This window comes from Crinia signifera, chromosome 19, assembly GCF_055691185.1.
Source record: "Crinia signifera chromosome 19, ASM5569118v1, whole genome shotgun sequence".
NCBI lineage: Eukaryota > Metazoa > Chordata > Amphibia > Anura > Myobatrachidae > Crinia > Crinia signifera.
In genome coordinates, this window is record NC_139226.1 from 55697807 (window position 1) to 55715303 (window position 17497).

Below are 17497 nucleotides of genomic sequence, written 5' to 3' on the forward strand. Positions count from 1 at the left end.
GTGATTGATACAGCTACCGTTTGACATTAATCCCTTATGCAGCATTTACCTGATGTAATTTTACATATTGCACGTTTTGTATATTTATATTTACATGTTGCCTAGGCAACAAATCAGGTTCAGACCAGCTCTCATGTTACGTTCCTAGATCCCACGCGCCATCTTGCGGTTGGCGCTCTATGCTGGGCAGACAGTGGTTGGCGGAAGTGAGGTTTAGAAGCCAGCGCTTCCGGCCGTCCACCCCTGTCTACAGCGGAGTGTTCACCCGGCGGGCGCGCGTTGGTATGGAAGTAACAGTCTGAGTGGTCAGCTGGACCGGAGGGACGCCTACTGTCGGGGGGACATTTCCGGTCCTACCTGACTTTGTAGGACGCTCCCATGTCCGGCAGGTGAGCCTGATATGTTTTTAATGGGTTTGGTGGGCGGGATTGTGTTTGGGTCTGGGTGGGTACATAAAGCCATTTCTGTTGTATAATGTTGTGTGTATGCTGTCCATCCCTGACGACGGGGGGTAACCCCGATACTGTAGGATTAAAGGACTTCATTGATATAAGCCTGTCGAGTGCCGCCTCCTTCCTCCTCCATGTCTGTTTGCCCTGTTTGAACTTACAATTGGATGGCACCTCAGCACTTGTAATTGCAATATGGACTAAAGTAAGTCTTCATTTATTTTGAGTGCCGGATCTCTAAGCTATATATATATATATATATATATATATATATATATATATACACACATTACATATAATACATATATATACTGTATATATAAATATATATATGCCACACTGGGCTGTGCCCTGTGCATGCCCCCACTGGCCATTATAGGCCAAACACACAAATGTCCACATTATAATACATGCATTTGCCGCCTATAATATATATACAGTACATTCCATACTCTGCTCCGGCTCAACTGGAACCCCGAGGGGATATAGTGCTCTGGTGCCTTCCCAAGGAGGTAAATCCATGTACAGACGGCAAAATAACGGGTGTCACTCAGAGACTTGTAAATCAATTTCTTAGTGTATTATAGTACACATCTCACACATGATGTGTGAGATGTGTACTATAATACACTAAGAAATTGATTTACAAGTCTCTGAGTGACACCCGTTATTTCGCCGTCTATATATACTGTGTATATATATAAATATATATGTATATATATATAATGTACAGCGCACGGTGGCACTCGGATATTATAAAGACAAAGGACGCAGTACTCAGTCCAAACGTTTTTGATGTATTCAATTACATCTTCATCAGAAGCAATGAGAATGACATACAGACATACCTTATCACCCCACCAACACCTCACGTGAGAGACCACGGGTTGCCGTACCGGAGCCGATGCGCCCACAGATGACATCATCAAGCCCTGCCGGTTACCATGGTAATCTGTGTGCACAGCCTGCAAATAAAAACAGGCTTAATCAGGAGATGCATCAACATTGAACAAAATCAATAAGGTCTTCCTTATGTGGTGAGCTAAATGATTCACTTATGTGTATTTGCATATTTATGATGGGAAGTCACAAGCAATTACTTTAGTCACAATTTTTTATTGTTCCTGGACCACCATCCAAAGCTCCCCAGGGTGCCATGGCACACAGTTTAGGAACCACTGCCCGGTACTTGTGTATTATCTGGGCGCCCGATTTTTTCATTGAGCCGATAAAATCGCGTCAATCGCATCGCATGCAACCAAATCCCATGCGATGCGATGGACGCGATTTTTCCATAGGAATCAATGTTAAATGGTCCCAAATGGTCCCTGAGACCATTAGGGTCAATGTGAAATGTCCCCCAGGCCCCCCATTGTTTGTATGCCCCCTCATTGTTAACGCCACCCCACCATCAACGCCAACCCGAAGCGTGGCGAATGGCGGCGTTACGCGTCCTCCGACCTTTTCATACCCCCGCTATCCACGTCGGCGTGGAGTTGATTTTATAAGTGTGGCGAGCCCAGCGAGCCACCGAGCCTGAAGCGTGGCGAGCGCAGCGAGCCCCGTGAGGGGACGTGCATTACTTCACTGGTATTACGCGTCCGCTCGCAACGCTTCGGGCTCGGTGGCTCGCTGCGCTCGCCACACTATATCAACTCCACGCCGACGTGGATAGTGGGGGTATGAAAAGGTCGTAGGACGCGTACCGCCAACCCGAAGCGTTAACAATGAGGGGGCATACAAACAATGGGGGGGCCTGGGGGGCATTTCACATTGACCCTAATGGTCTCAGGGACCATTTGGGACCATTTAACATTGATTCCTATGGAAAATCGCGTCAATCGCATCGCATGCGATTTGGTTGCATGCGATCCAATTGACGCGATTTTATCGTGGGAAATCGCATCGCATTGCATGCCTTAAGTTAAGGCATGCAATTAACAAAATCGTGTGCCCAGATAATACACAAGTACCCACTGCCCTAACCCAATGGTTAGAAACTAGGACATAAAAATTTCTGTTGTATTGTATTTACAGACATCTATTCATGCAGAATTAGGGATATACGTGCATTTAACTTATGAAAAGGTAAAACATTAGATAACAGAGATCAGCCTTCCAATGAGAATCTTTTGTATACTATGTTTGCCATTTGAAATCAGGCACAGTTGTTGTCCATCTGTTAGAGTATATAATAATGGTTTATGATACAATTAGACATAAGTAATAGTTGGGAGCAAGAGCAGCCCAGGAATTGAGTAGATGCTGGATGGTATTTTTATTGATCTGAGCAATTTGATGGTTCAGAGGTTCAACCGCATGACATTCTAACAGGGCAGATTATTTCTTTGAAAAGATTATGTAATAGCAATAAAGTCACCTCTATCTTGTCGGTCAGGTCTTCAGTTAAATATAAAAATTCTCATCTTGTAACACAGTAAAAAAATCTTTTGAGGTTTGTAACATGGATAATTTAATAGTGATAATGGACTATATTTATGTATAAGTAGTGTGCAGATATTTTTTTTTAGGATGCTACATGTAAACTATAGGCCAAAAAAAAAAATACTGGCTGCTTTTCATGTAGTACTGTCGTATGTAGTATTTTTATACTACAACTTAGATTTCAGCTTGAACACACACCACCCAAATAGAAATCTGTACATTACTGCAGTAAAATATGGTTTAGCCCAGTTGCCAGTAGGTACAGTATTATTCCCCCCCCCCCTGCAAAGTGTGTGAGAGAAATGGGGGGACTTTCACAGCATTTTCTTCACCCATTGGATGGTGGCCTTTAAGCTCTTATGCTTGGCTTCCGCCTGTCCGGACATCCAGGCATCTTTTTACCTCTTCATCTGGTGGGCAGTGGCCTTCAACCTTTTTGCATTGGTACCGCCTTCACCGTGACGGTCACCATCAGACATCTTTTGAGCTTTTCATCTGGTGGGCGGCTGTCACACTGGTGGGCGGTTGTCACACTCATGGTGGGCAGTTGTCACTCTGATGCCCCTGACTACACCTCTCCCTGCTTCACCTATTATCAAGGCAAGCAGGAAGCAAAGTTGCTGATATGTATTGACATCATGGCTACTGAAAAACTGTCCCTTCCTGCAATCCCTGCAATACCTGCAGTGCATCAGCCCAGGGGTGTAAGTTAAGGAGGATAAAGTTCTGATAATAAGAGATGAATGAGATGCTTTATGGCTGTATTATACTCCTACTCCAGGGACCTTTAGGATTTGCTTATATTCCTTCTGGCTCAGATAAGCATACAGGTATTTTGCACTAATTAAAACACTGTGCGCATTACATGCAATATGTAGCCCATATACTAAAATAACTAATGCTAATTAAGATGGTGTTAGCTACTTCCGGTTTCGGCGGCTCCATGTGCAGCAGCTAGGAGAGCTGGCTCCGCTGCATTGACCGCCCATCTTACCATTAACAAGGTGTAAAGTCTCCACATCAACCCGCAAACCACACCAGGAGCCGGCGGAACACCGGCGCTGCATGGACAGATACCTTACTGTCATGCCCAACACCAAGAGCCGCGCCGCATGTGAGAAGGAGAGGAGAAAGAAAAAATCCAAGATGGCGCCGCCTGACACCGCCAGCGCACCTCTGATTGAATCCCCAATACACAGCACTGAGGCATCTGATGAGGATGACCAGATGACAGAGGACACTCAGGTAAAGGCAGCACCGCACCATCTCAGTATTGCCCCTACACTCATACCAAATACGCGGGACCCGCTGCTCTCAGCTCCCGGCCCAGACCCCACAGCTCCTGTACTATACGGAGATCTAATCACAGCAGTGAGAGCTGCTGTCAGCCCACTGCGGGAAAAAAAACTGCAGAGATTAACAAACAGTTAGCGCAACTCAGTGGCGGAACTACCGTGGGTGCAGGGGGTGCAGCTGCTATGGGGCCCGGCGGCTGGGGGGGCCCGGGCCCCATGGACAGCAAGCAAGCACCCCCTGCTTGTCCGGCTTGTGGGAGAGAGAGTCCCTGCACGGCACGCTATGCTGCTGCTTGATCTGCTGTTAGCCCCGCCCCCGGCTGCTGATGTTTATGCGCTGATGTGCTGTGGTGTGCTGCGGAGACCCGGCAGGGTGAGTACTCTGTGGGTGCAGAGGACACACACCTTGTACACAGCGGCACATTTACTGGGTATCAGGGTGGGGGTGGGTATTAAAAGGTACACAGTGGCACCTGTAAGTAATGGGGGAAAAGTAGCAGTAATGGGGGTAAAGTAGCAGAGCCCAAACTCTCACTCCACCTGTCTTTCTGTCCCTAGTCTTAGTCTCCTCGCTCTCTCTCTCTCTCCCTCCCTCCCCTGGCACCCTCCCCCCCCCCACGGGCATTGTAGTGACAATGGGGGGGGCCCCGTCCAATATTTTGCTATGGGACCCACATCGTTCTAGTTACGCCTCTGGCGCAACTGCAAAAAAGGGTCCTGGAAACAGAGCAGAGAGTGGGTTAAACGTTTGCAGAGGTATTTGAGATTAAGAAAACTACAGAGGACCACACTAAGACTATTCAACAACTCCAAAACAAGGTCCAAGACCTTGAAAACAGGTCCAGACGGAATAACATGAGAATAGTGGGGCTCCCAGAGGCAATCAAGGGGCAAGAACTATACGATTTTATTAAAATCTTGCTCCCCTCCATCTTAAATATACAAGACAGGTGCAATGATCTCGTGATTGAGAGAGCCCACAGACTTGGCACCCTGAGACCACAAGAGGGCGCACGGCCGCGTGTGGTGATCTTTAAAACTTTAAATTACTTACATAAAGAGCTGTTTTGGGCGGCATCTAGGAAAAAGCGTGATATCATATGGGAAGGGCAGAAGATATTACTTTTCCAGGATTACTCTGCGGAGTTGACTAAAGCAAGGAAAGACTTCTCCCCCCTGTGTACCAAACTGATACAAGAAGGCCGAAAGTTTGCTCTCCTATACCCAGCAAGGCTGAGGCTATTTGAGGGTTCACAGTTTAAAGACTTCACGTCAGTTCATGATGTCGAGGCGTATTTAAAGGAACTCAATACCCCTGCATGAACCCCCACACATGTCAGATTGCAACTGAGGGCTCACACTCTTTATGGGCGAACCTCAGCACCATTATAGAGGGCATTACAGCTGCCAGACACACATCAGCACCATTATGACTTTTCTGGGGACTCACTTGCTTCAATGTCTCCTGATCCCAGATTGCAGCGTCCTACAAACAAGCCCTCACAAGCTGCCAGACGATATGTGAGACCAGATGCCAATTTCTATGTGACTGACCTCCGTGTTGTATGGCTAGTTTACCCAGGAAATTCTAACATGAGGAAATGTTGGCGGTAATGGTAACAAACTACCCAAAATATATGATACTCCTCTAGAGCCAGGGTCTCAACCCCCCCAGGCCTGCGCAGAAATATTATACATCCCTCTCTTCACCAGATACATTTTTTTTCATTTGCTGGACTCTGATAAATGGTAACATCAGAAAAAAGTTATACGGTTGATGTTTTGATAGTTTACTTGCATGGGCGGCCGACCTTAGGAGTCAGGCCTCTCCATTTTGATGTTGGATTTTGTATATCCAAAATTGTTGTGGTATACCACGGAAGTTGAATTCTACTAGTATTTTGTTGTTCTCCCCCTCCCCACCCCCCACCCCCCGTTACCCCTCTGACCTCCCCTTACATGTCTATATTGGTAATTTATTCGATTACATCACACTTTCAGTGCATGTGCGAACTTACTATAGATCCATTAAGATGTCTCCACCCACTCAGACACTTGTCATAATGGGTTATGTTGTGCTAATCTCTCTGAGATACGGTAATGGCTCTTAAGTTGGGAAGCTGGAACATAGGGGGTATTAACTCCCCCAGAAAGCGCAAACAAATAATAATGTACCTTAACAAATTGCGACTAGATGTGGCTCTCCTCCAAGAGACACATCTGAATGCATCAGAATCAGTGAAGCTGGGCTCGCTGGGCTGGCGGCTGGCAGCAGCGGCCCCTTACAATTCTAATGCCAGAGGCCTAGCAGTGCTGGTGAAATCGCACTTGCCCATAACGGTATCAGATGTGGTCGCTGACCCCGAGGGTAGATATTTACTGTGTCAACTAAAATATGAACAACAATCTTTCATGTGTATGAACATATATGCACCAAATGTGTACTCTAAGCCATTCTTTCTAAAGGTAATCACACTACTCACACCTCACCTTGAGACTCCAATTATTCTGGGAGGGGACTTGAACTTAATATCTTCCCACATCTTAGACAGACAAATACTAAACTCTAGAAGACCCAAGCTCCCTAAATTTGGAGTCCAGGCTGTTGCGGCCCAGTTACAGTTACTAGACATATGGCGGACGGCTAACCCCATTGAAAAGGAATTTACGTGTCTATCGGCCTCTACTGGTCAATTGTCAAGAATAGATCATGTCAGCCACTCTTCTCCCTAACATAGAAGAAGTGAACATAGAGCCAATAACCCAATCAGACAACACTGTGGTGTGGCTTAAACTTAGACTAACCAGAGAACAATCATCTTATATTTCCTGGCGTTGTCCATCAGCGCTGGCGACATCAGGCAAATGACAAGAGAAAATACTAAAAACCTGGGACTCTTACCATTCCCATAATAGCGAAACGCTAGATCATGACCCTATACTATACTGGCATGCCTCTAAAGTGACTATACGAGGAGAAATTATATCCATCTCGGCCTCCCAAAAAAGAAAAGATGCAAAAAACTACCTGGAAGCCTAATCCAAATTGACATCAGCATTTCAAGAGTTCAAAACATCCCCTACCATACCCAATAAAAACACCTATGTGCAGGCTAGAAGTGACTATGAAAAAATGATATCGAAAATGGAATCATGGTACTCCTTTAAGAAGGAATTCAGATTCCATAAATATGGCAATAAGCCAGGAAAATTAATGTCAAACCTCCTACAGGGTCAGCGACCCCCCACTATCATTCACCCCCTGCAAAAACCAGACAACACCAAAAACAACATCAAATAAAGAAATAGCCCACATATTAAATAACTTCTATAAAAACCTATACTCAGACCCCCACTCGAACACTGTTGAGAGCGAGACCTTCTGGGATAACTTAATGGTACCCCAACTGTCCGTAGAGGAAAACGTAAATCTCATCAAAGAAATCTCGCTCCAGGAGGTGCAAGAGCCCATATCTAAACTAAAACCTCAAAAGGCTCCGGGCCCTGACGGTTTTACGTCAGAATACTATAAACTACTAAACCACAAGATAGCCCCATGCCTAGTGAAAGTTTTTAACTCAATACTGAAGGCCCCTAAAGTCCCAAATGAATTTAACATGGCTAACATACGTGTCCTCCCCAAACCAGGAAGAGACCTCTCAGACCCAGCCTCCTACAGGCCAATTTCCCTGCTCAATCTTGATTACAAGCGCCTAACCAAAATTTTAGCAGAACGCCTCAAAGTAATCATCCCAGGTTTGGTTCACCCAGACCAAACAGGCTTTGTGATGGGGAGGCAATCTGTCACTAACATAAGACGGGTCCTCTCTGTGGTGTGCGATTCCCAGTGTGCTGTGTCGAATATGCCCAAAGCGATTTTATTCTTAGACGCAGAAAAGGCCTTCGACATGGTGCACTGAGATCACCTTTTCCACACCCTGAGAAAGTTTGGTTTTCCAGAAACATTTGTAAATTGGCTATCATTATTATATTTGGGTTCCTCCTCTAGGATCCTCTGTAATGGGAGTATTTCAGAACCTTTCCCAATTCTGCGCGGCACGAGACAGGGGTGCCCCATGTCCCCGCTGCTCTTCGCACTGGCTCTGGAACCTCTGGCAGTGGCATTGAGAGAATCCCCACTATACCAGGGCGTGTGCTTGGGCGGGGTGGTCATGAGTATATCCCTCTTTGCTGACGACATGCTCCTCTTTCTCTCACATCCGGAACATTCCATCCCTATGGCTATTGCCATAATACAGCATTTTAGCACTTTTTCCGGATACAAAGTTAACGTCAGTAAATCAGTTACTCACACTGCGGGGCCCCCCACCAGATTTCTCATCCTCTTCAGAGCTGAAGACAATCAAGCTCCAATCATCCCAAATAAAAAACCTAGGGGTCCAGATAACCAACAAACCAGAAAAATTATACAAAGCCAATATTACCCCTGCCATTGCGAAAGCAAAACAACAAATGGAGGTGTGGCAGGATCTCCCGCTATCCCTCTTAGGCAGGATCGAGATTATAAAAACCATAATTCTCCCAAGGCTAACTTATGTTTTACAATTATTGCCTTGCAAAGTTGCCAGTTCAGATCTCAAAACACTGATGAGTCTATGCACTAAATTCAGATGGAAGGCAGGTAAACCACGAATATCGATGGCCAAACTGCAGATGCAGAAGGCGGAGGGAGGCCTGGGATTCCCCAACCTAATGCTATACTCTAGGGCCCTTTTGACCAGATATGCAATGGATTGGCTCTTGGAAACCAGTAACTTCACCATATATAAATTAGACTGCGCACTTTTTCACCCATTCTCACCTGGAGCACTCCTGCACACACCTAAGGCAAAAATCCCCAAACATCTGATACACCACTTACTCTTTCAAGACACCTATGACGCATGGTGGCACACTTGCAAAATACTGGGAATTTCCCCACTCCATACCAAATGGCTACCGACAGGAGGCAACCCAATGTTTACCCCAGGGATAGACAGTTCGGCATTCCGACAAATATGCAATAAAGGCCTAAAGATGACCTCACAGGTCTTTGACCCATGAGGACAATTAATGAGCTTCACAAAGCTAAAATCACAATTTGACCTGAATGCTCGAGCTGTCTTCCCAATGATGCAGTTGCTACATTATGTGTCGTCCCTCCCCCCCTTGCCTTTAGCGGAACCAACCCTACAAAACAAACTATATCCCCTGTTAGAGAAATTCACCAAACCCAACTTTAAAACTAAGCTTATATATATAATCTATACTTATTACACAAGGCAAACACACTGCAAGAACAAACCAGGAGACAATGGCTTAGAGACATCCCTTTAATAACATCAGAAGACATATTGTTCAGACACTTTGACACAATGCTTCGTATCCTGCGCTCCTCAGTTTTACAGGAGACGCACATTAAAATAATACACCGTGCATATATATCTCCGGCACACCGACGACACTTTGTAGAGGAAGAGACGGGAAGATGCCCAAAATGTGCCTCTGGTTCAGCGACTCTTTCACAATATATGGTCCTGTGAAAAGATAAAAAAGTTTTGGTACAAAGTAGTGAATTACATTAACTCCACTCTAGGCACTAGGGTGCAGCTACACCCATTCCTTCTCCTATTTGCTAATTTTGATGTATGGGAACTTAGTGTACCTGAAAGAAAGGCAATTCCATTCCTAACAATTGTAGTCACTGTGGCTAAAAAACTAATCATGAAAAACTGGTTATTGAACAACCCTCCCTCGCTGACCTTATTTACACAATATCTTACTCGACTCGTTAGTTATGATAGATATGATATTCAGTTACACACGGCTAGCCCATCGGGCTTCTGGAAGCAATGGTACCCCATTGCGGAAGAACAAGACGTAGAAATGCACGAGACAGTCTGACCCCCAAAAATGGCAGATTGACGCTGTGATGGTCTGCTCTAGAGGTTAACACTATTACTAGTATTGTCAAATACAAAATGGAAAACCAAACAAGACAGAACCCCCCCTCCTCATTCTTTATTTTCCCCTCTGACAATCCACCCCCATCCCCCCCCCCCCTCCCATTACTCATATTTCATGTTATTGTTATAGATTTTGATGTAAGCATGATCATTTGAAATCAATATTATTCTTTCAGGATAGCTATTCTGATGTTCTACATTTCCTCATTTGGTACATCCCAGTATCTTAAGACGGTAACAAATTCAGCTGATTGTTACTATATCCGAAATTAACATGTATACAGTTGTTCCAATCACAAATGACATACTTCCAAATGTTTGTACAAGTGTATTGGCTATACCTGAAGGCTATGTTATAAATCATTGAATGTTATTATTGAAAAACTCAAATAAACATATTTGAAAAAAAAAAAAAAAAGATGGTGTTAGCTAAAGGGGCAGTGCCTGATTAACCAATAGGCTGATGAGGCTGCAGCCTAGGGTTGCCAGGACTGGGGAGCGCCTTGCATGTGACAACCAACAAACAATATTAAGGCCTAATTGATCTCATATTTGTTAGCTATCACCCATCCCGATGTACTGTGAGTAGTATAGTTCTTTAGGAGACTGCAGGATGGCTGTGCCAATATCACTTGTGTGCATTGTGCTTCAGCACCAGCCAGGCAGCCTTAAGCCAAAAGTCTCCTTCATATGCCACAAGCATCAGATCCTACATGCCAGTTGTATAACCTTTGTTACATGCACATGGGCAGTATGACTGGTGAGTCCCTGAGCGCCCATACATGTGTGTTTAGCAGCATTACAAATGGAGCTACATGTGGATTAGCCTAGTGCACCTCTCATCAGGTTATGTACAGGGGCCAAGATACGGAATGCTTTTGATAAATCTGACATTGTAGCAGCCACTTTAGAAAGCAGCCCAAAAGCATTCATATTCCTATAATACCATTTGCTCTTCATATGTACAATGACTATAACAGGTTCAATCTCTGACATTTGGGCTTTGTCAGACCTTCCTGTAAAGACTGTGGTTATTTATTTACTAATTATTGAGTCCTAGACAGAGTCCTAGGGTCTCTGAAAAGAGCAGGTGCCTGTGATGTGTGAGAGTAAAGTGATTGCATTAGTAAGTAAACACTTCCCGGTGGCAGCCTCAATCCTTTTCATATACCATACAGTCTTCTGACCACACATGTGTGACTGATTAGTGCCAGGGTACATCTGTCAAAGTATAGGCCATGGGCTATACCAGGGATAGGGAACCTTCGGCCCTCCAGCTGTTGTCGAAGTACATATCCCAGCATGCCCTGCAATAAGGGATCTGTTCTCATCCAGGGTAAGGAAACGCGCTGAGAAGATCGCTAAGGACAAGCTGAATCCCGGTCACAACCTGTTTGACATCCTACCATCTGGAAGACGGTTCAGGTCCATCCCCGTCAAAACATCACCTGAACAATCCAATCAAAGCGAATGCAATCCGAATTTCAACAGCTTAAAAACATGTCCCTACTTGGCAACCTGACCACCATAGTCGTAGCTAGAAATGAAATGCTTGTAATGTCTTTATGTAATATATGTAATGTCTCCCCCCCTTTCCTTTCATCCCTGCTTGATGCTGCACTGTAATCCACAAATAAATTGTGTGCGCAAGCATACATGGCCAATAAAGTTGATTCTATTCTATTCTATAACAGTTTTGGCATGGCCAAATAGCAAAACTGTTGCAAGGCATGCTGGGATGTGTAGTTCAACAACAGCTGGAGGGCCAAAGGCTCCCCATCCCTGAGCTATACAATGACTTAAGCCATCTGAAGATAGCAATAGTTGCTGTGGATAATTTCTGGAATGATTTGCATTCTACATGCATTCTACATCAGTTAAGTCCAGGCCCGGTGGAAACCTAATGGATCTGTTTTTATATAAAAAAAATCGGATATCAGCATACATATCAATTATTGATGGCACGTAATATTTGAAAGTACCCCCCAAAAAGGATATACGGCCTCTAAATTTTGATTCATCTGTAAAATGGAAGTTTACATGGAGGATCTCAGAATATTTTTCCAGGACACTACATCCTAATCCTCCCCTGTATATTGATCGCTAAAATGGTGCCTAGGTTATGTGTGTTTTCAATACTCCATGTGGCGTATAAAGATAACTAGAATTCTGTCTACTGTATATTATATAGTCTTTGGCTTTTCAGTTGAGACTTGCAGGGGTTATATATATATTTTTTAATAGCTTTTTGACAGAACTTTTTTTTCTTATGTCATTTCCTTTTTTATCCACTCCCACATTAGATAAACTACACTTGTTGTTTTTTTTTTTGCCACATTCATCCACACTTTTTTTTGCCATCCACACTTGAGCCATTGCCACATGCATGTGTAGAAAGATGAAAGTAAAGCAAAAACAGGCGCTGAAAAGCAGCTATTAATTTATCTAACCCCTTTAAGAATTCGACTAACTTCACAAAAAAGATGATCAGACAGAAAACAAGTGCTTAAAATTACTTCCCTGGAGATGGCAGTATACACAGGGTTACGGATGGATCCTCTTGAAAGTATTTCAAGATGGTGAACATGTAAAGCAATAATAAAATAAAACCAATGTGTAGTAAATGTTACAACATTAAATTGTTAGCGGTCCCCAAGTGTTTTTTTTTTGTATAAAAAAGGGAGGAGATCAGGTGTTGATTAGTAGACCTTCACCACTATGAGTCAGTTGGTAAAAGATGGAAGTACATACAGGTAGGCTTTCTCACTGAAGTGGAACTGTTCTTGTGTGCCCAGTCTCACAATGAATGATGTCTGAATAATCACATCAAGGTATCTTTATAACACGAATTGGTAATATGTACCCACACTCACAGTGAAAAGCACGGGAATCCACATATAAAGGATTATTTTATCCTCCACCACTAGAATATAAGAGCGATTAACTTCAACGAATGAGACTTCCGGTTTCCAGGTGCATGGAGTGAGACGCGGCGCTCACAGCTCTCCTCCGTGACCCGACATATAAAGCTAATTTACACTGCGTTTTCGCCTCCAGACCCTCTGGACCCGAATCCCCTTCCCCCCTAACCCTACCTGCATCTAACGATGGACCGCCTCGGGACAATAACGCAGCCGCCACGCTCCCAGCAACAAAGCGGGCGCCAGGTGAAAATAGGACAGGCCTCAGCAATGGCGCCGGACGGAGAGATGCCCTCACCCTCCCCAGCATCCAAGAAGGCACTGGCTGACACATGTAGCGGAGATGAAGACAACAGCGCTGCCCTCCATGGCTTTCCACTGACCTATGATGATATGTTGGATGCCATATCCTCCACCATGGCCTCTCTTCTATCCAAGGCGGTGAGTGAGATTACAGCACAGCTGCAGTCACTTACACACAGGGTGGACACAGCAGAAAACACTATTGGCGCACTTGCACATAACCTTGCTAATGCCCAAGTTGAAATAAAACATCTGGAAAAGGAAAATTACTCTATTACAAATAGACTTGAGGAGATTGAAAACAGGTCCAGACGGAGTAATTTAAGGATAGTGGGCCTCCCTGAAACATTAAAGGGACAGGCACTGGAGAAATTTGTCAGTGAATCGTTACCACTCCTGCTTGGGGTTAAGGATGAATGTGCCTCAATGGTAATTGAAAGAGTTCATTGCCTTGCCCCCCCCTCGTCCAAACGACACCCGCCCTTGAGTCACAATCTTTAGGTGTCTTAGCTACACACATAAAGTAATTCTGTGGAAAGCCTCTAGGAAAATAAATTCCCTGAAGTGGGAAGGACACAGCCTCCGCTTATTCCAGGACTTTTCATCAGAAGTCACAAAAGCCAGGAAAGCCTTCTCCCCTGTCTGCAACTAACTGATAAAAGATAAAGTCAGATTTGCACTAATCTATCCGGCGAAAATGAAAATCTTTCTTAAGGATGCTCAGTATGACTTTAGCTCCCCAGAAGAAGCACTTGATTTCCTTAAGGAAAAAAAAACAAGGAAAAGGAAGATGACATCTCAGATACACCTGAGCAGCTTTGCATATGCTGAGTATTTTCTATGATGTCAATTTACCCCATTTTGGGTTTCTGATGAGCCACAAAAGTCTAACTGACAGTTAAAGTCGCTCTACTGAACAGAGTTACAGCTAACTAAGTACTGCAGACTATTCCTCCCAGAAGGTTGTTTAAGCTGGATTGTTTCTGCAGGTCTCTCTTTGGACAAACATAAGTAGACATTTGTTTTTGGCAAAGGACACGACAGGCAGGTTACAGAAGGGTAATAGTTGAGATTGCCCAGTTATTTTTCCTTTGGTAATCATATTCTTCATCATTTTTATAAGATTTCAGCTATAGATAGAGAACCCCACTAATTTGAGCATGATGTTCTAAAGGTTAAGAGTGTCTCTTAGCATAAAGTGTTAGCATTTATAGATATAAAATAACCAAAAAAAAAAAAAAGATGCACCCCCCCTCCCCCCCTCTCTCCTCCACCCCGCTCCCCCCCTTCCCCTCCTTCCCCTCCCTCCCCTCCCTCCCATTGCCTACCCCCTTCCCTCTCTTTTTCTTTTAGGGCCCATAGCGACTCAGACTTTCTTTGTATGTCGGGCAGGAGTGAAAGCCTGCTCAGGATAGGGTCTGACCTATTGATCAAGGATAATAGGGGCTCACATCCCCAATTTCGACCGAAAGTTTAGATTCTATAATCTCATTCGTTAATACTGCCACGCTGGGCGTGTCATTAAGTTCATTTCTGTATTGTATTTGTTGTCTTTGTTTCGTCACCCCCTACCTTGTGTGTCTTCCTTTTAGTATGTCCCTTCTAATTACTGGAGCAAGATGTTTAGAATTTAAGATGACTAACTGTGCGGCTATTTTACCCTTGTTCACATTATGGCACAATTAAAAGTAGGTTCATTTAATGTATGTGGGTTTAACTCCCCTGCAAAAAGAAGAAAGGTTTTGGTGTACTGTAACAAGCTTAAAGTAGACTTGATTTTTATTCAGGAAACCCACCTCACCCCCCCTGAAATGCTAAAGCTACAGATGTTAGGAAGGAAATTAGTAGCCAGTTCGACTTTTAACTCTAAAGCAAGAGGAGTAGCCTGCTTGATCAAACGTAATATTCACCATGAAATATTGAAAACCACCACAGACCAGGAAGGCAGGTATGTCATAACCCAAATCCAAATTCATTCTACAAAATTCACGCTCTGTAACATATATGCCCCCAACGCATATAAAAAACAATTTTTTCACCAAATACTGTGGGCCTTATTCTGGTCGGTGCGGCCGGATCCGATTATGCGGCCAGGACCGTGCGTGCGAAACCCCGCCTTCCATACGGATCGCCAACTCCGTCCGTACGCGGTAAGAAGCTGGCCGAACGGACCGCACGTGTATTTTACACGGAATACGCCTCCTCCATCTAAGGGAACCTCCCCCATCATTCGATGGTCGCAGACCATCGAATGCAGGACCGAGTGCTCCACCAGCTCCCGCAACCTCAGACCACACGGACATTTTTCCGTGCAAAAGCAGGGATCTGGGCGGGCAGCTGACATCTGGCGATGTCATATGTCCGCCCCCTACACGTGCGTCACGGCCGCATTACCATACGTACGCCCAGCGTTTGCATGGGAACGCCCATGAAACGCGGGGCGTATGCATATGGTAATGAGCACAAATAGCCCTTCACGCCCCTCTCCACCCCCTGTTCGGAGTGTTCACATATCATGCGGGATTGGGCCGTACGCCCCGCTCGCACATGCGCAGAGACGCCTCTGCACATGCGCAGACACAAAACATCGGCGGCCCGAACGCACGCGGATATATCCGCACCAACCAGAATAAGGGCCTTAGAGAATTGACCCCCCTAATGCATACCAATTTGATAGTTTGCGGAGACTTTAATCTTATTTCAAAAGCGTATCTTGATAAATCCTCAGAAAATAAACACCCTCCCAGTCTACCAGCATTAGGAGTCCCACAACTTGCATCACAATTGAAACTAATAGATATATGGAGGGCTCTCAATCCCACATCTAAAGAATTATGTCTTTCAGCCGCCCACCACTCTTACTCGAGAATTGATTATTTACTCCTATCAGAGAACCTTTTTCCCAGAGTCACTGCAACAGAGATGGAACCCATCACTATTTCGGACCACTCTCTTTTGTGGTTCCAAATACTGATAAATGATGAACCATCATCTAAATCAATGTGGAGATTCCCTAACCACCTCCTGACATCAGAGGCCTTCAGGTCTAATTTAAGGGAAGATTGGGACGAATACTATTCCAGCAACCAGTCGCATGCGGACACTGACCCTCCCTTGTTCTGGCAAACTGCCAAGGCAGTCTTGAGAGGCAATATTATATCATATACAGCAAAATTAAATAAAAATTATTTGGCTAAATTCCTTGCTCAGGAGATGATGAGATTCTATTCTGACCTATATGCAGCTCCTTCAAATTCTCTTTCTCAAAATAGCTCAAATGAAGAAAATGCTCAAGCCGTATACTCTAAAATTGTGTTCCCCAAACTTCCTCCTCATAACCTAGCAGCTTTAACTGCACCCATAACCAAAAACGAAGTAACCAAAGTCATAAAGTCTTTAAAAAGAGGGAAAGCCCCTGGCCCGGACGGGTTTGGTAGCAGTTTTTATAAATGCATGCACCCTCACATAATTGATTCACTAGTTAAGGCCTTCAACCATATTTTGACTAACAAGACCCTCCCCCATCATTTTAATTCCGCTTATATAAAGACTCTCCCTAAACCCGGGAAGAACCCTTCCCTCCCAGGATCCTATAGGCCGATTTCATTATTAAATTCAGATTACAAAATTCTGGCCAAAATTCTGACGGAAAGGCTGAAGGCAATCATTACACATATTATACATCCCGACCAAACGGGTTTTATCTCAGGGAGATATTCAGTAGTAAATGTCAGGAAAGTAATTACTGCAATACAACACTTACAAAATAAATCTGGGCACTTCCCCCCGGGAGTAATAATGTCTATTGACGCTGAAAAGGCCTTCGACCTTGTTCATTGGTCCCATCTCCATTCCACCATGGCACAATTCGGTTTTCCAACAGACTTTATTGAATACATCAAACTTTTATACACAAACCCAGTCTCACAGATTTTATGTAATGGCCAAATTTCAGAACACTTTAAACTACACAAGGGAACGAGACAGGGTTGTCCCCTATCCCCACTCCTTTTCGCCATAGCGATTGAGCCGTTAGCCCTGCTTCTACGGCAGTCCCTGGGCTTTAAAGGCATATCAATCAATGGACATACCTTAAAGGAATCGCTCTTTACAGATGA

General features: G+C 44.4%; 1 protein-coding gene and 1 long non-coding RNA gene across 4 annotated transcripts in view; one reads left to right on the plus strand and one right to left on the minus strand.

The window, feature by feature from the left end:
• Positions 1 to 17497, plus strand: part of GRIN2D (glutamate ionotropic receptor NMDA type subunit 2D) — a 762310-nt gene that overhangs the window by 446509 nt on the left and 298304 nt on the right. The window lies entirely within an intron of this gene.
• LOC146042564 (uncharacterized) overlaps positions 9556 to 17497 on the minus strand; it is a 108185-nt gene continuing 100243 nt past the window's right edge. The window contains exon 4 of the long non-coding RNA XR_014463920.1: positions 9556 to 9726. This is a non-coding gene — a long non-coding RNA (uncharacterized LOC146042564). The remainder of the gene's footprint in view (positions 9727 to 17497) is intronic.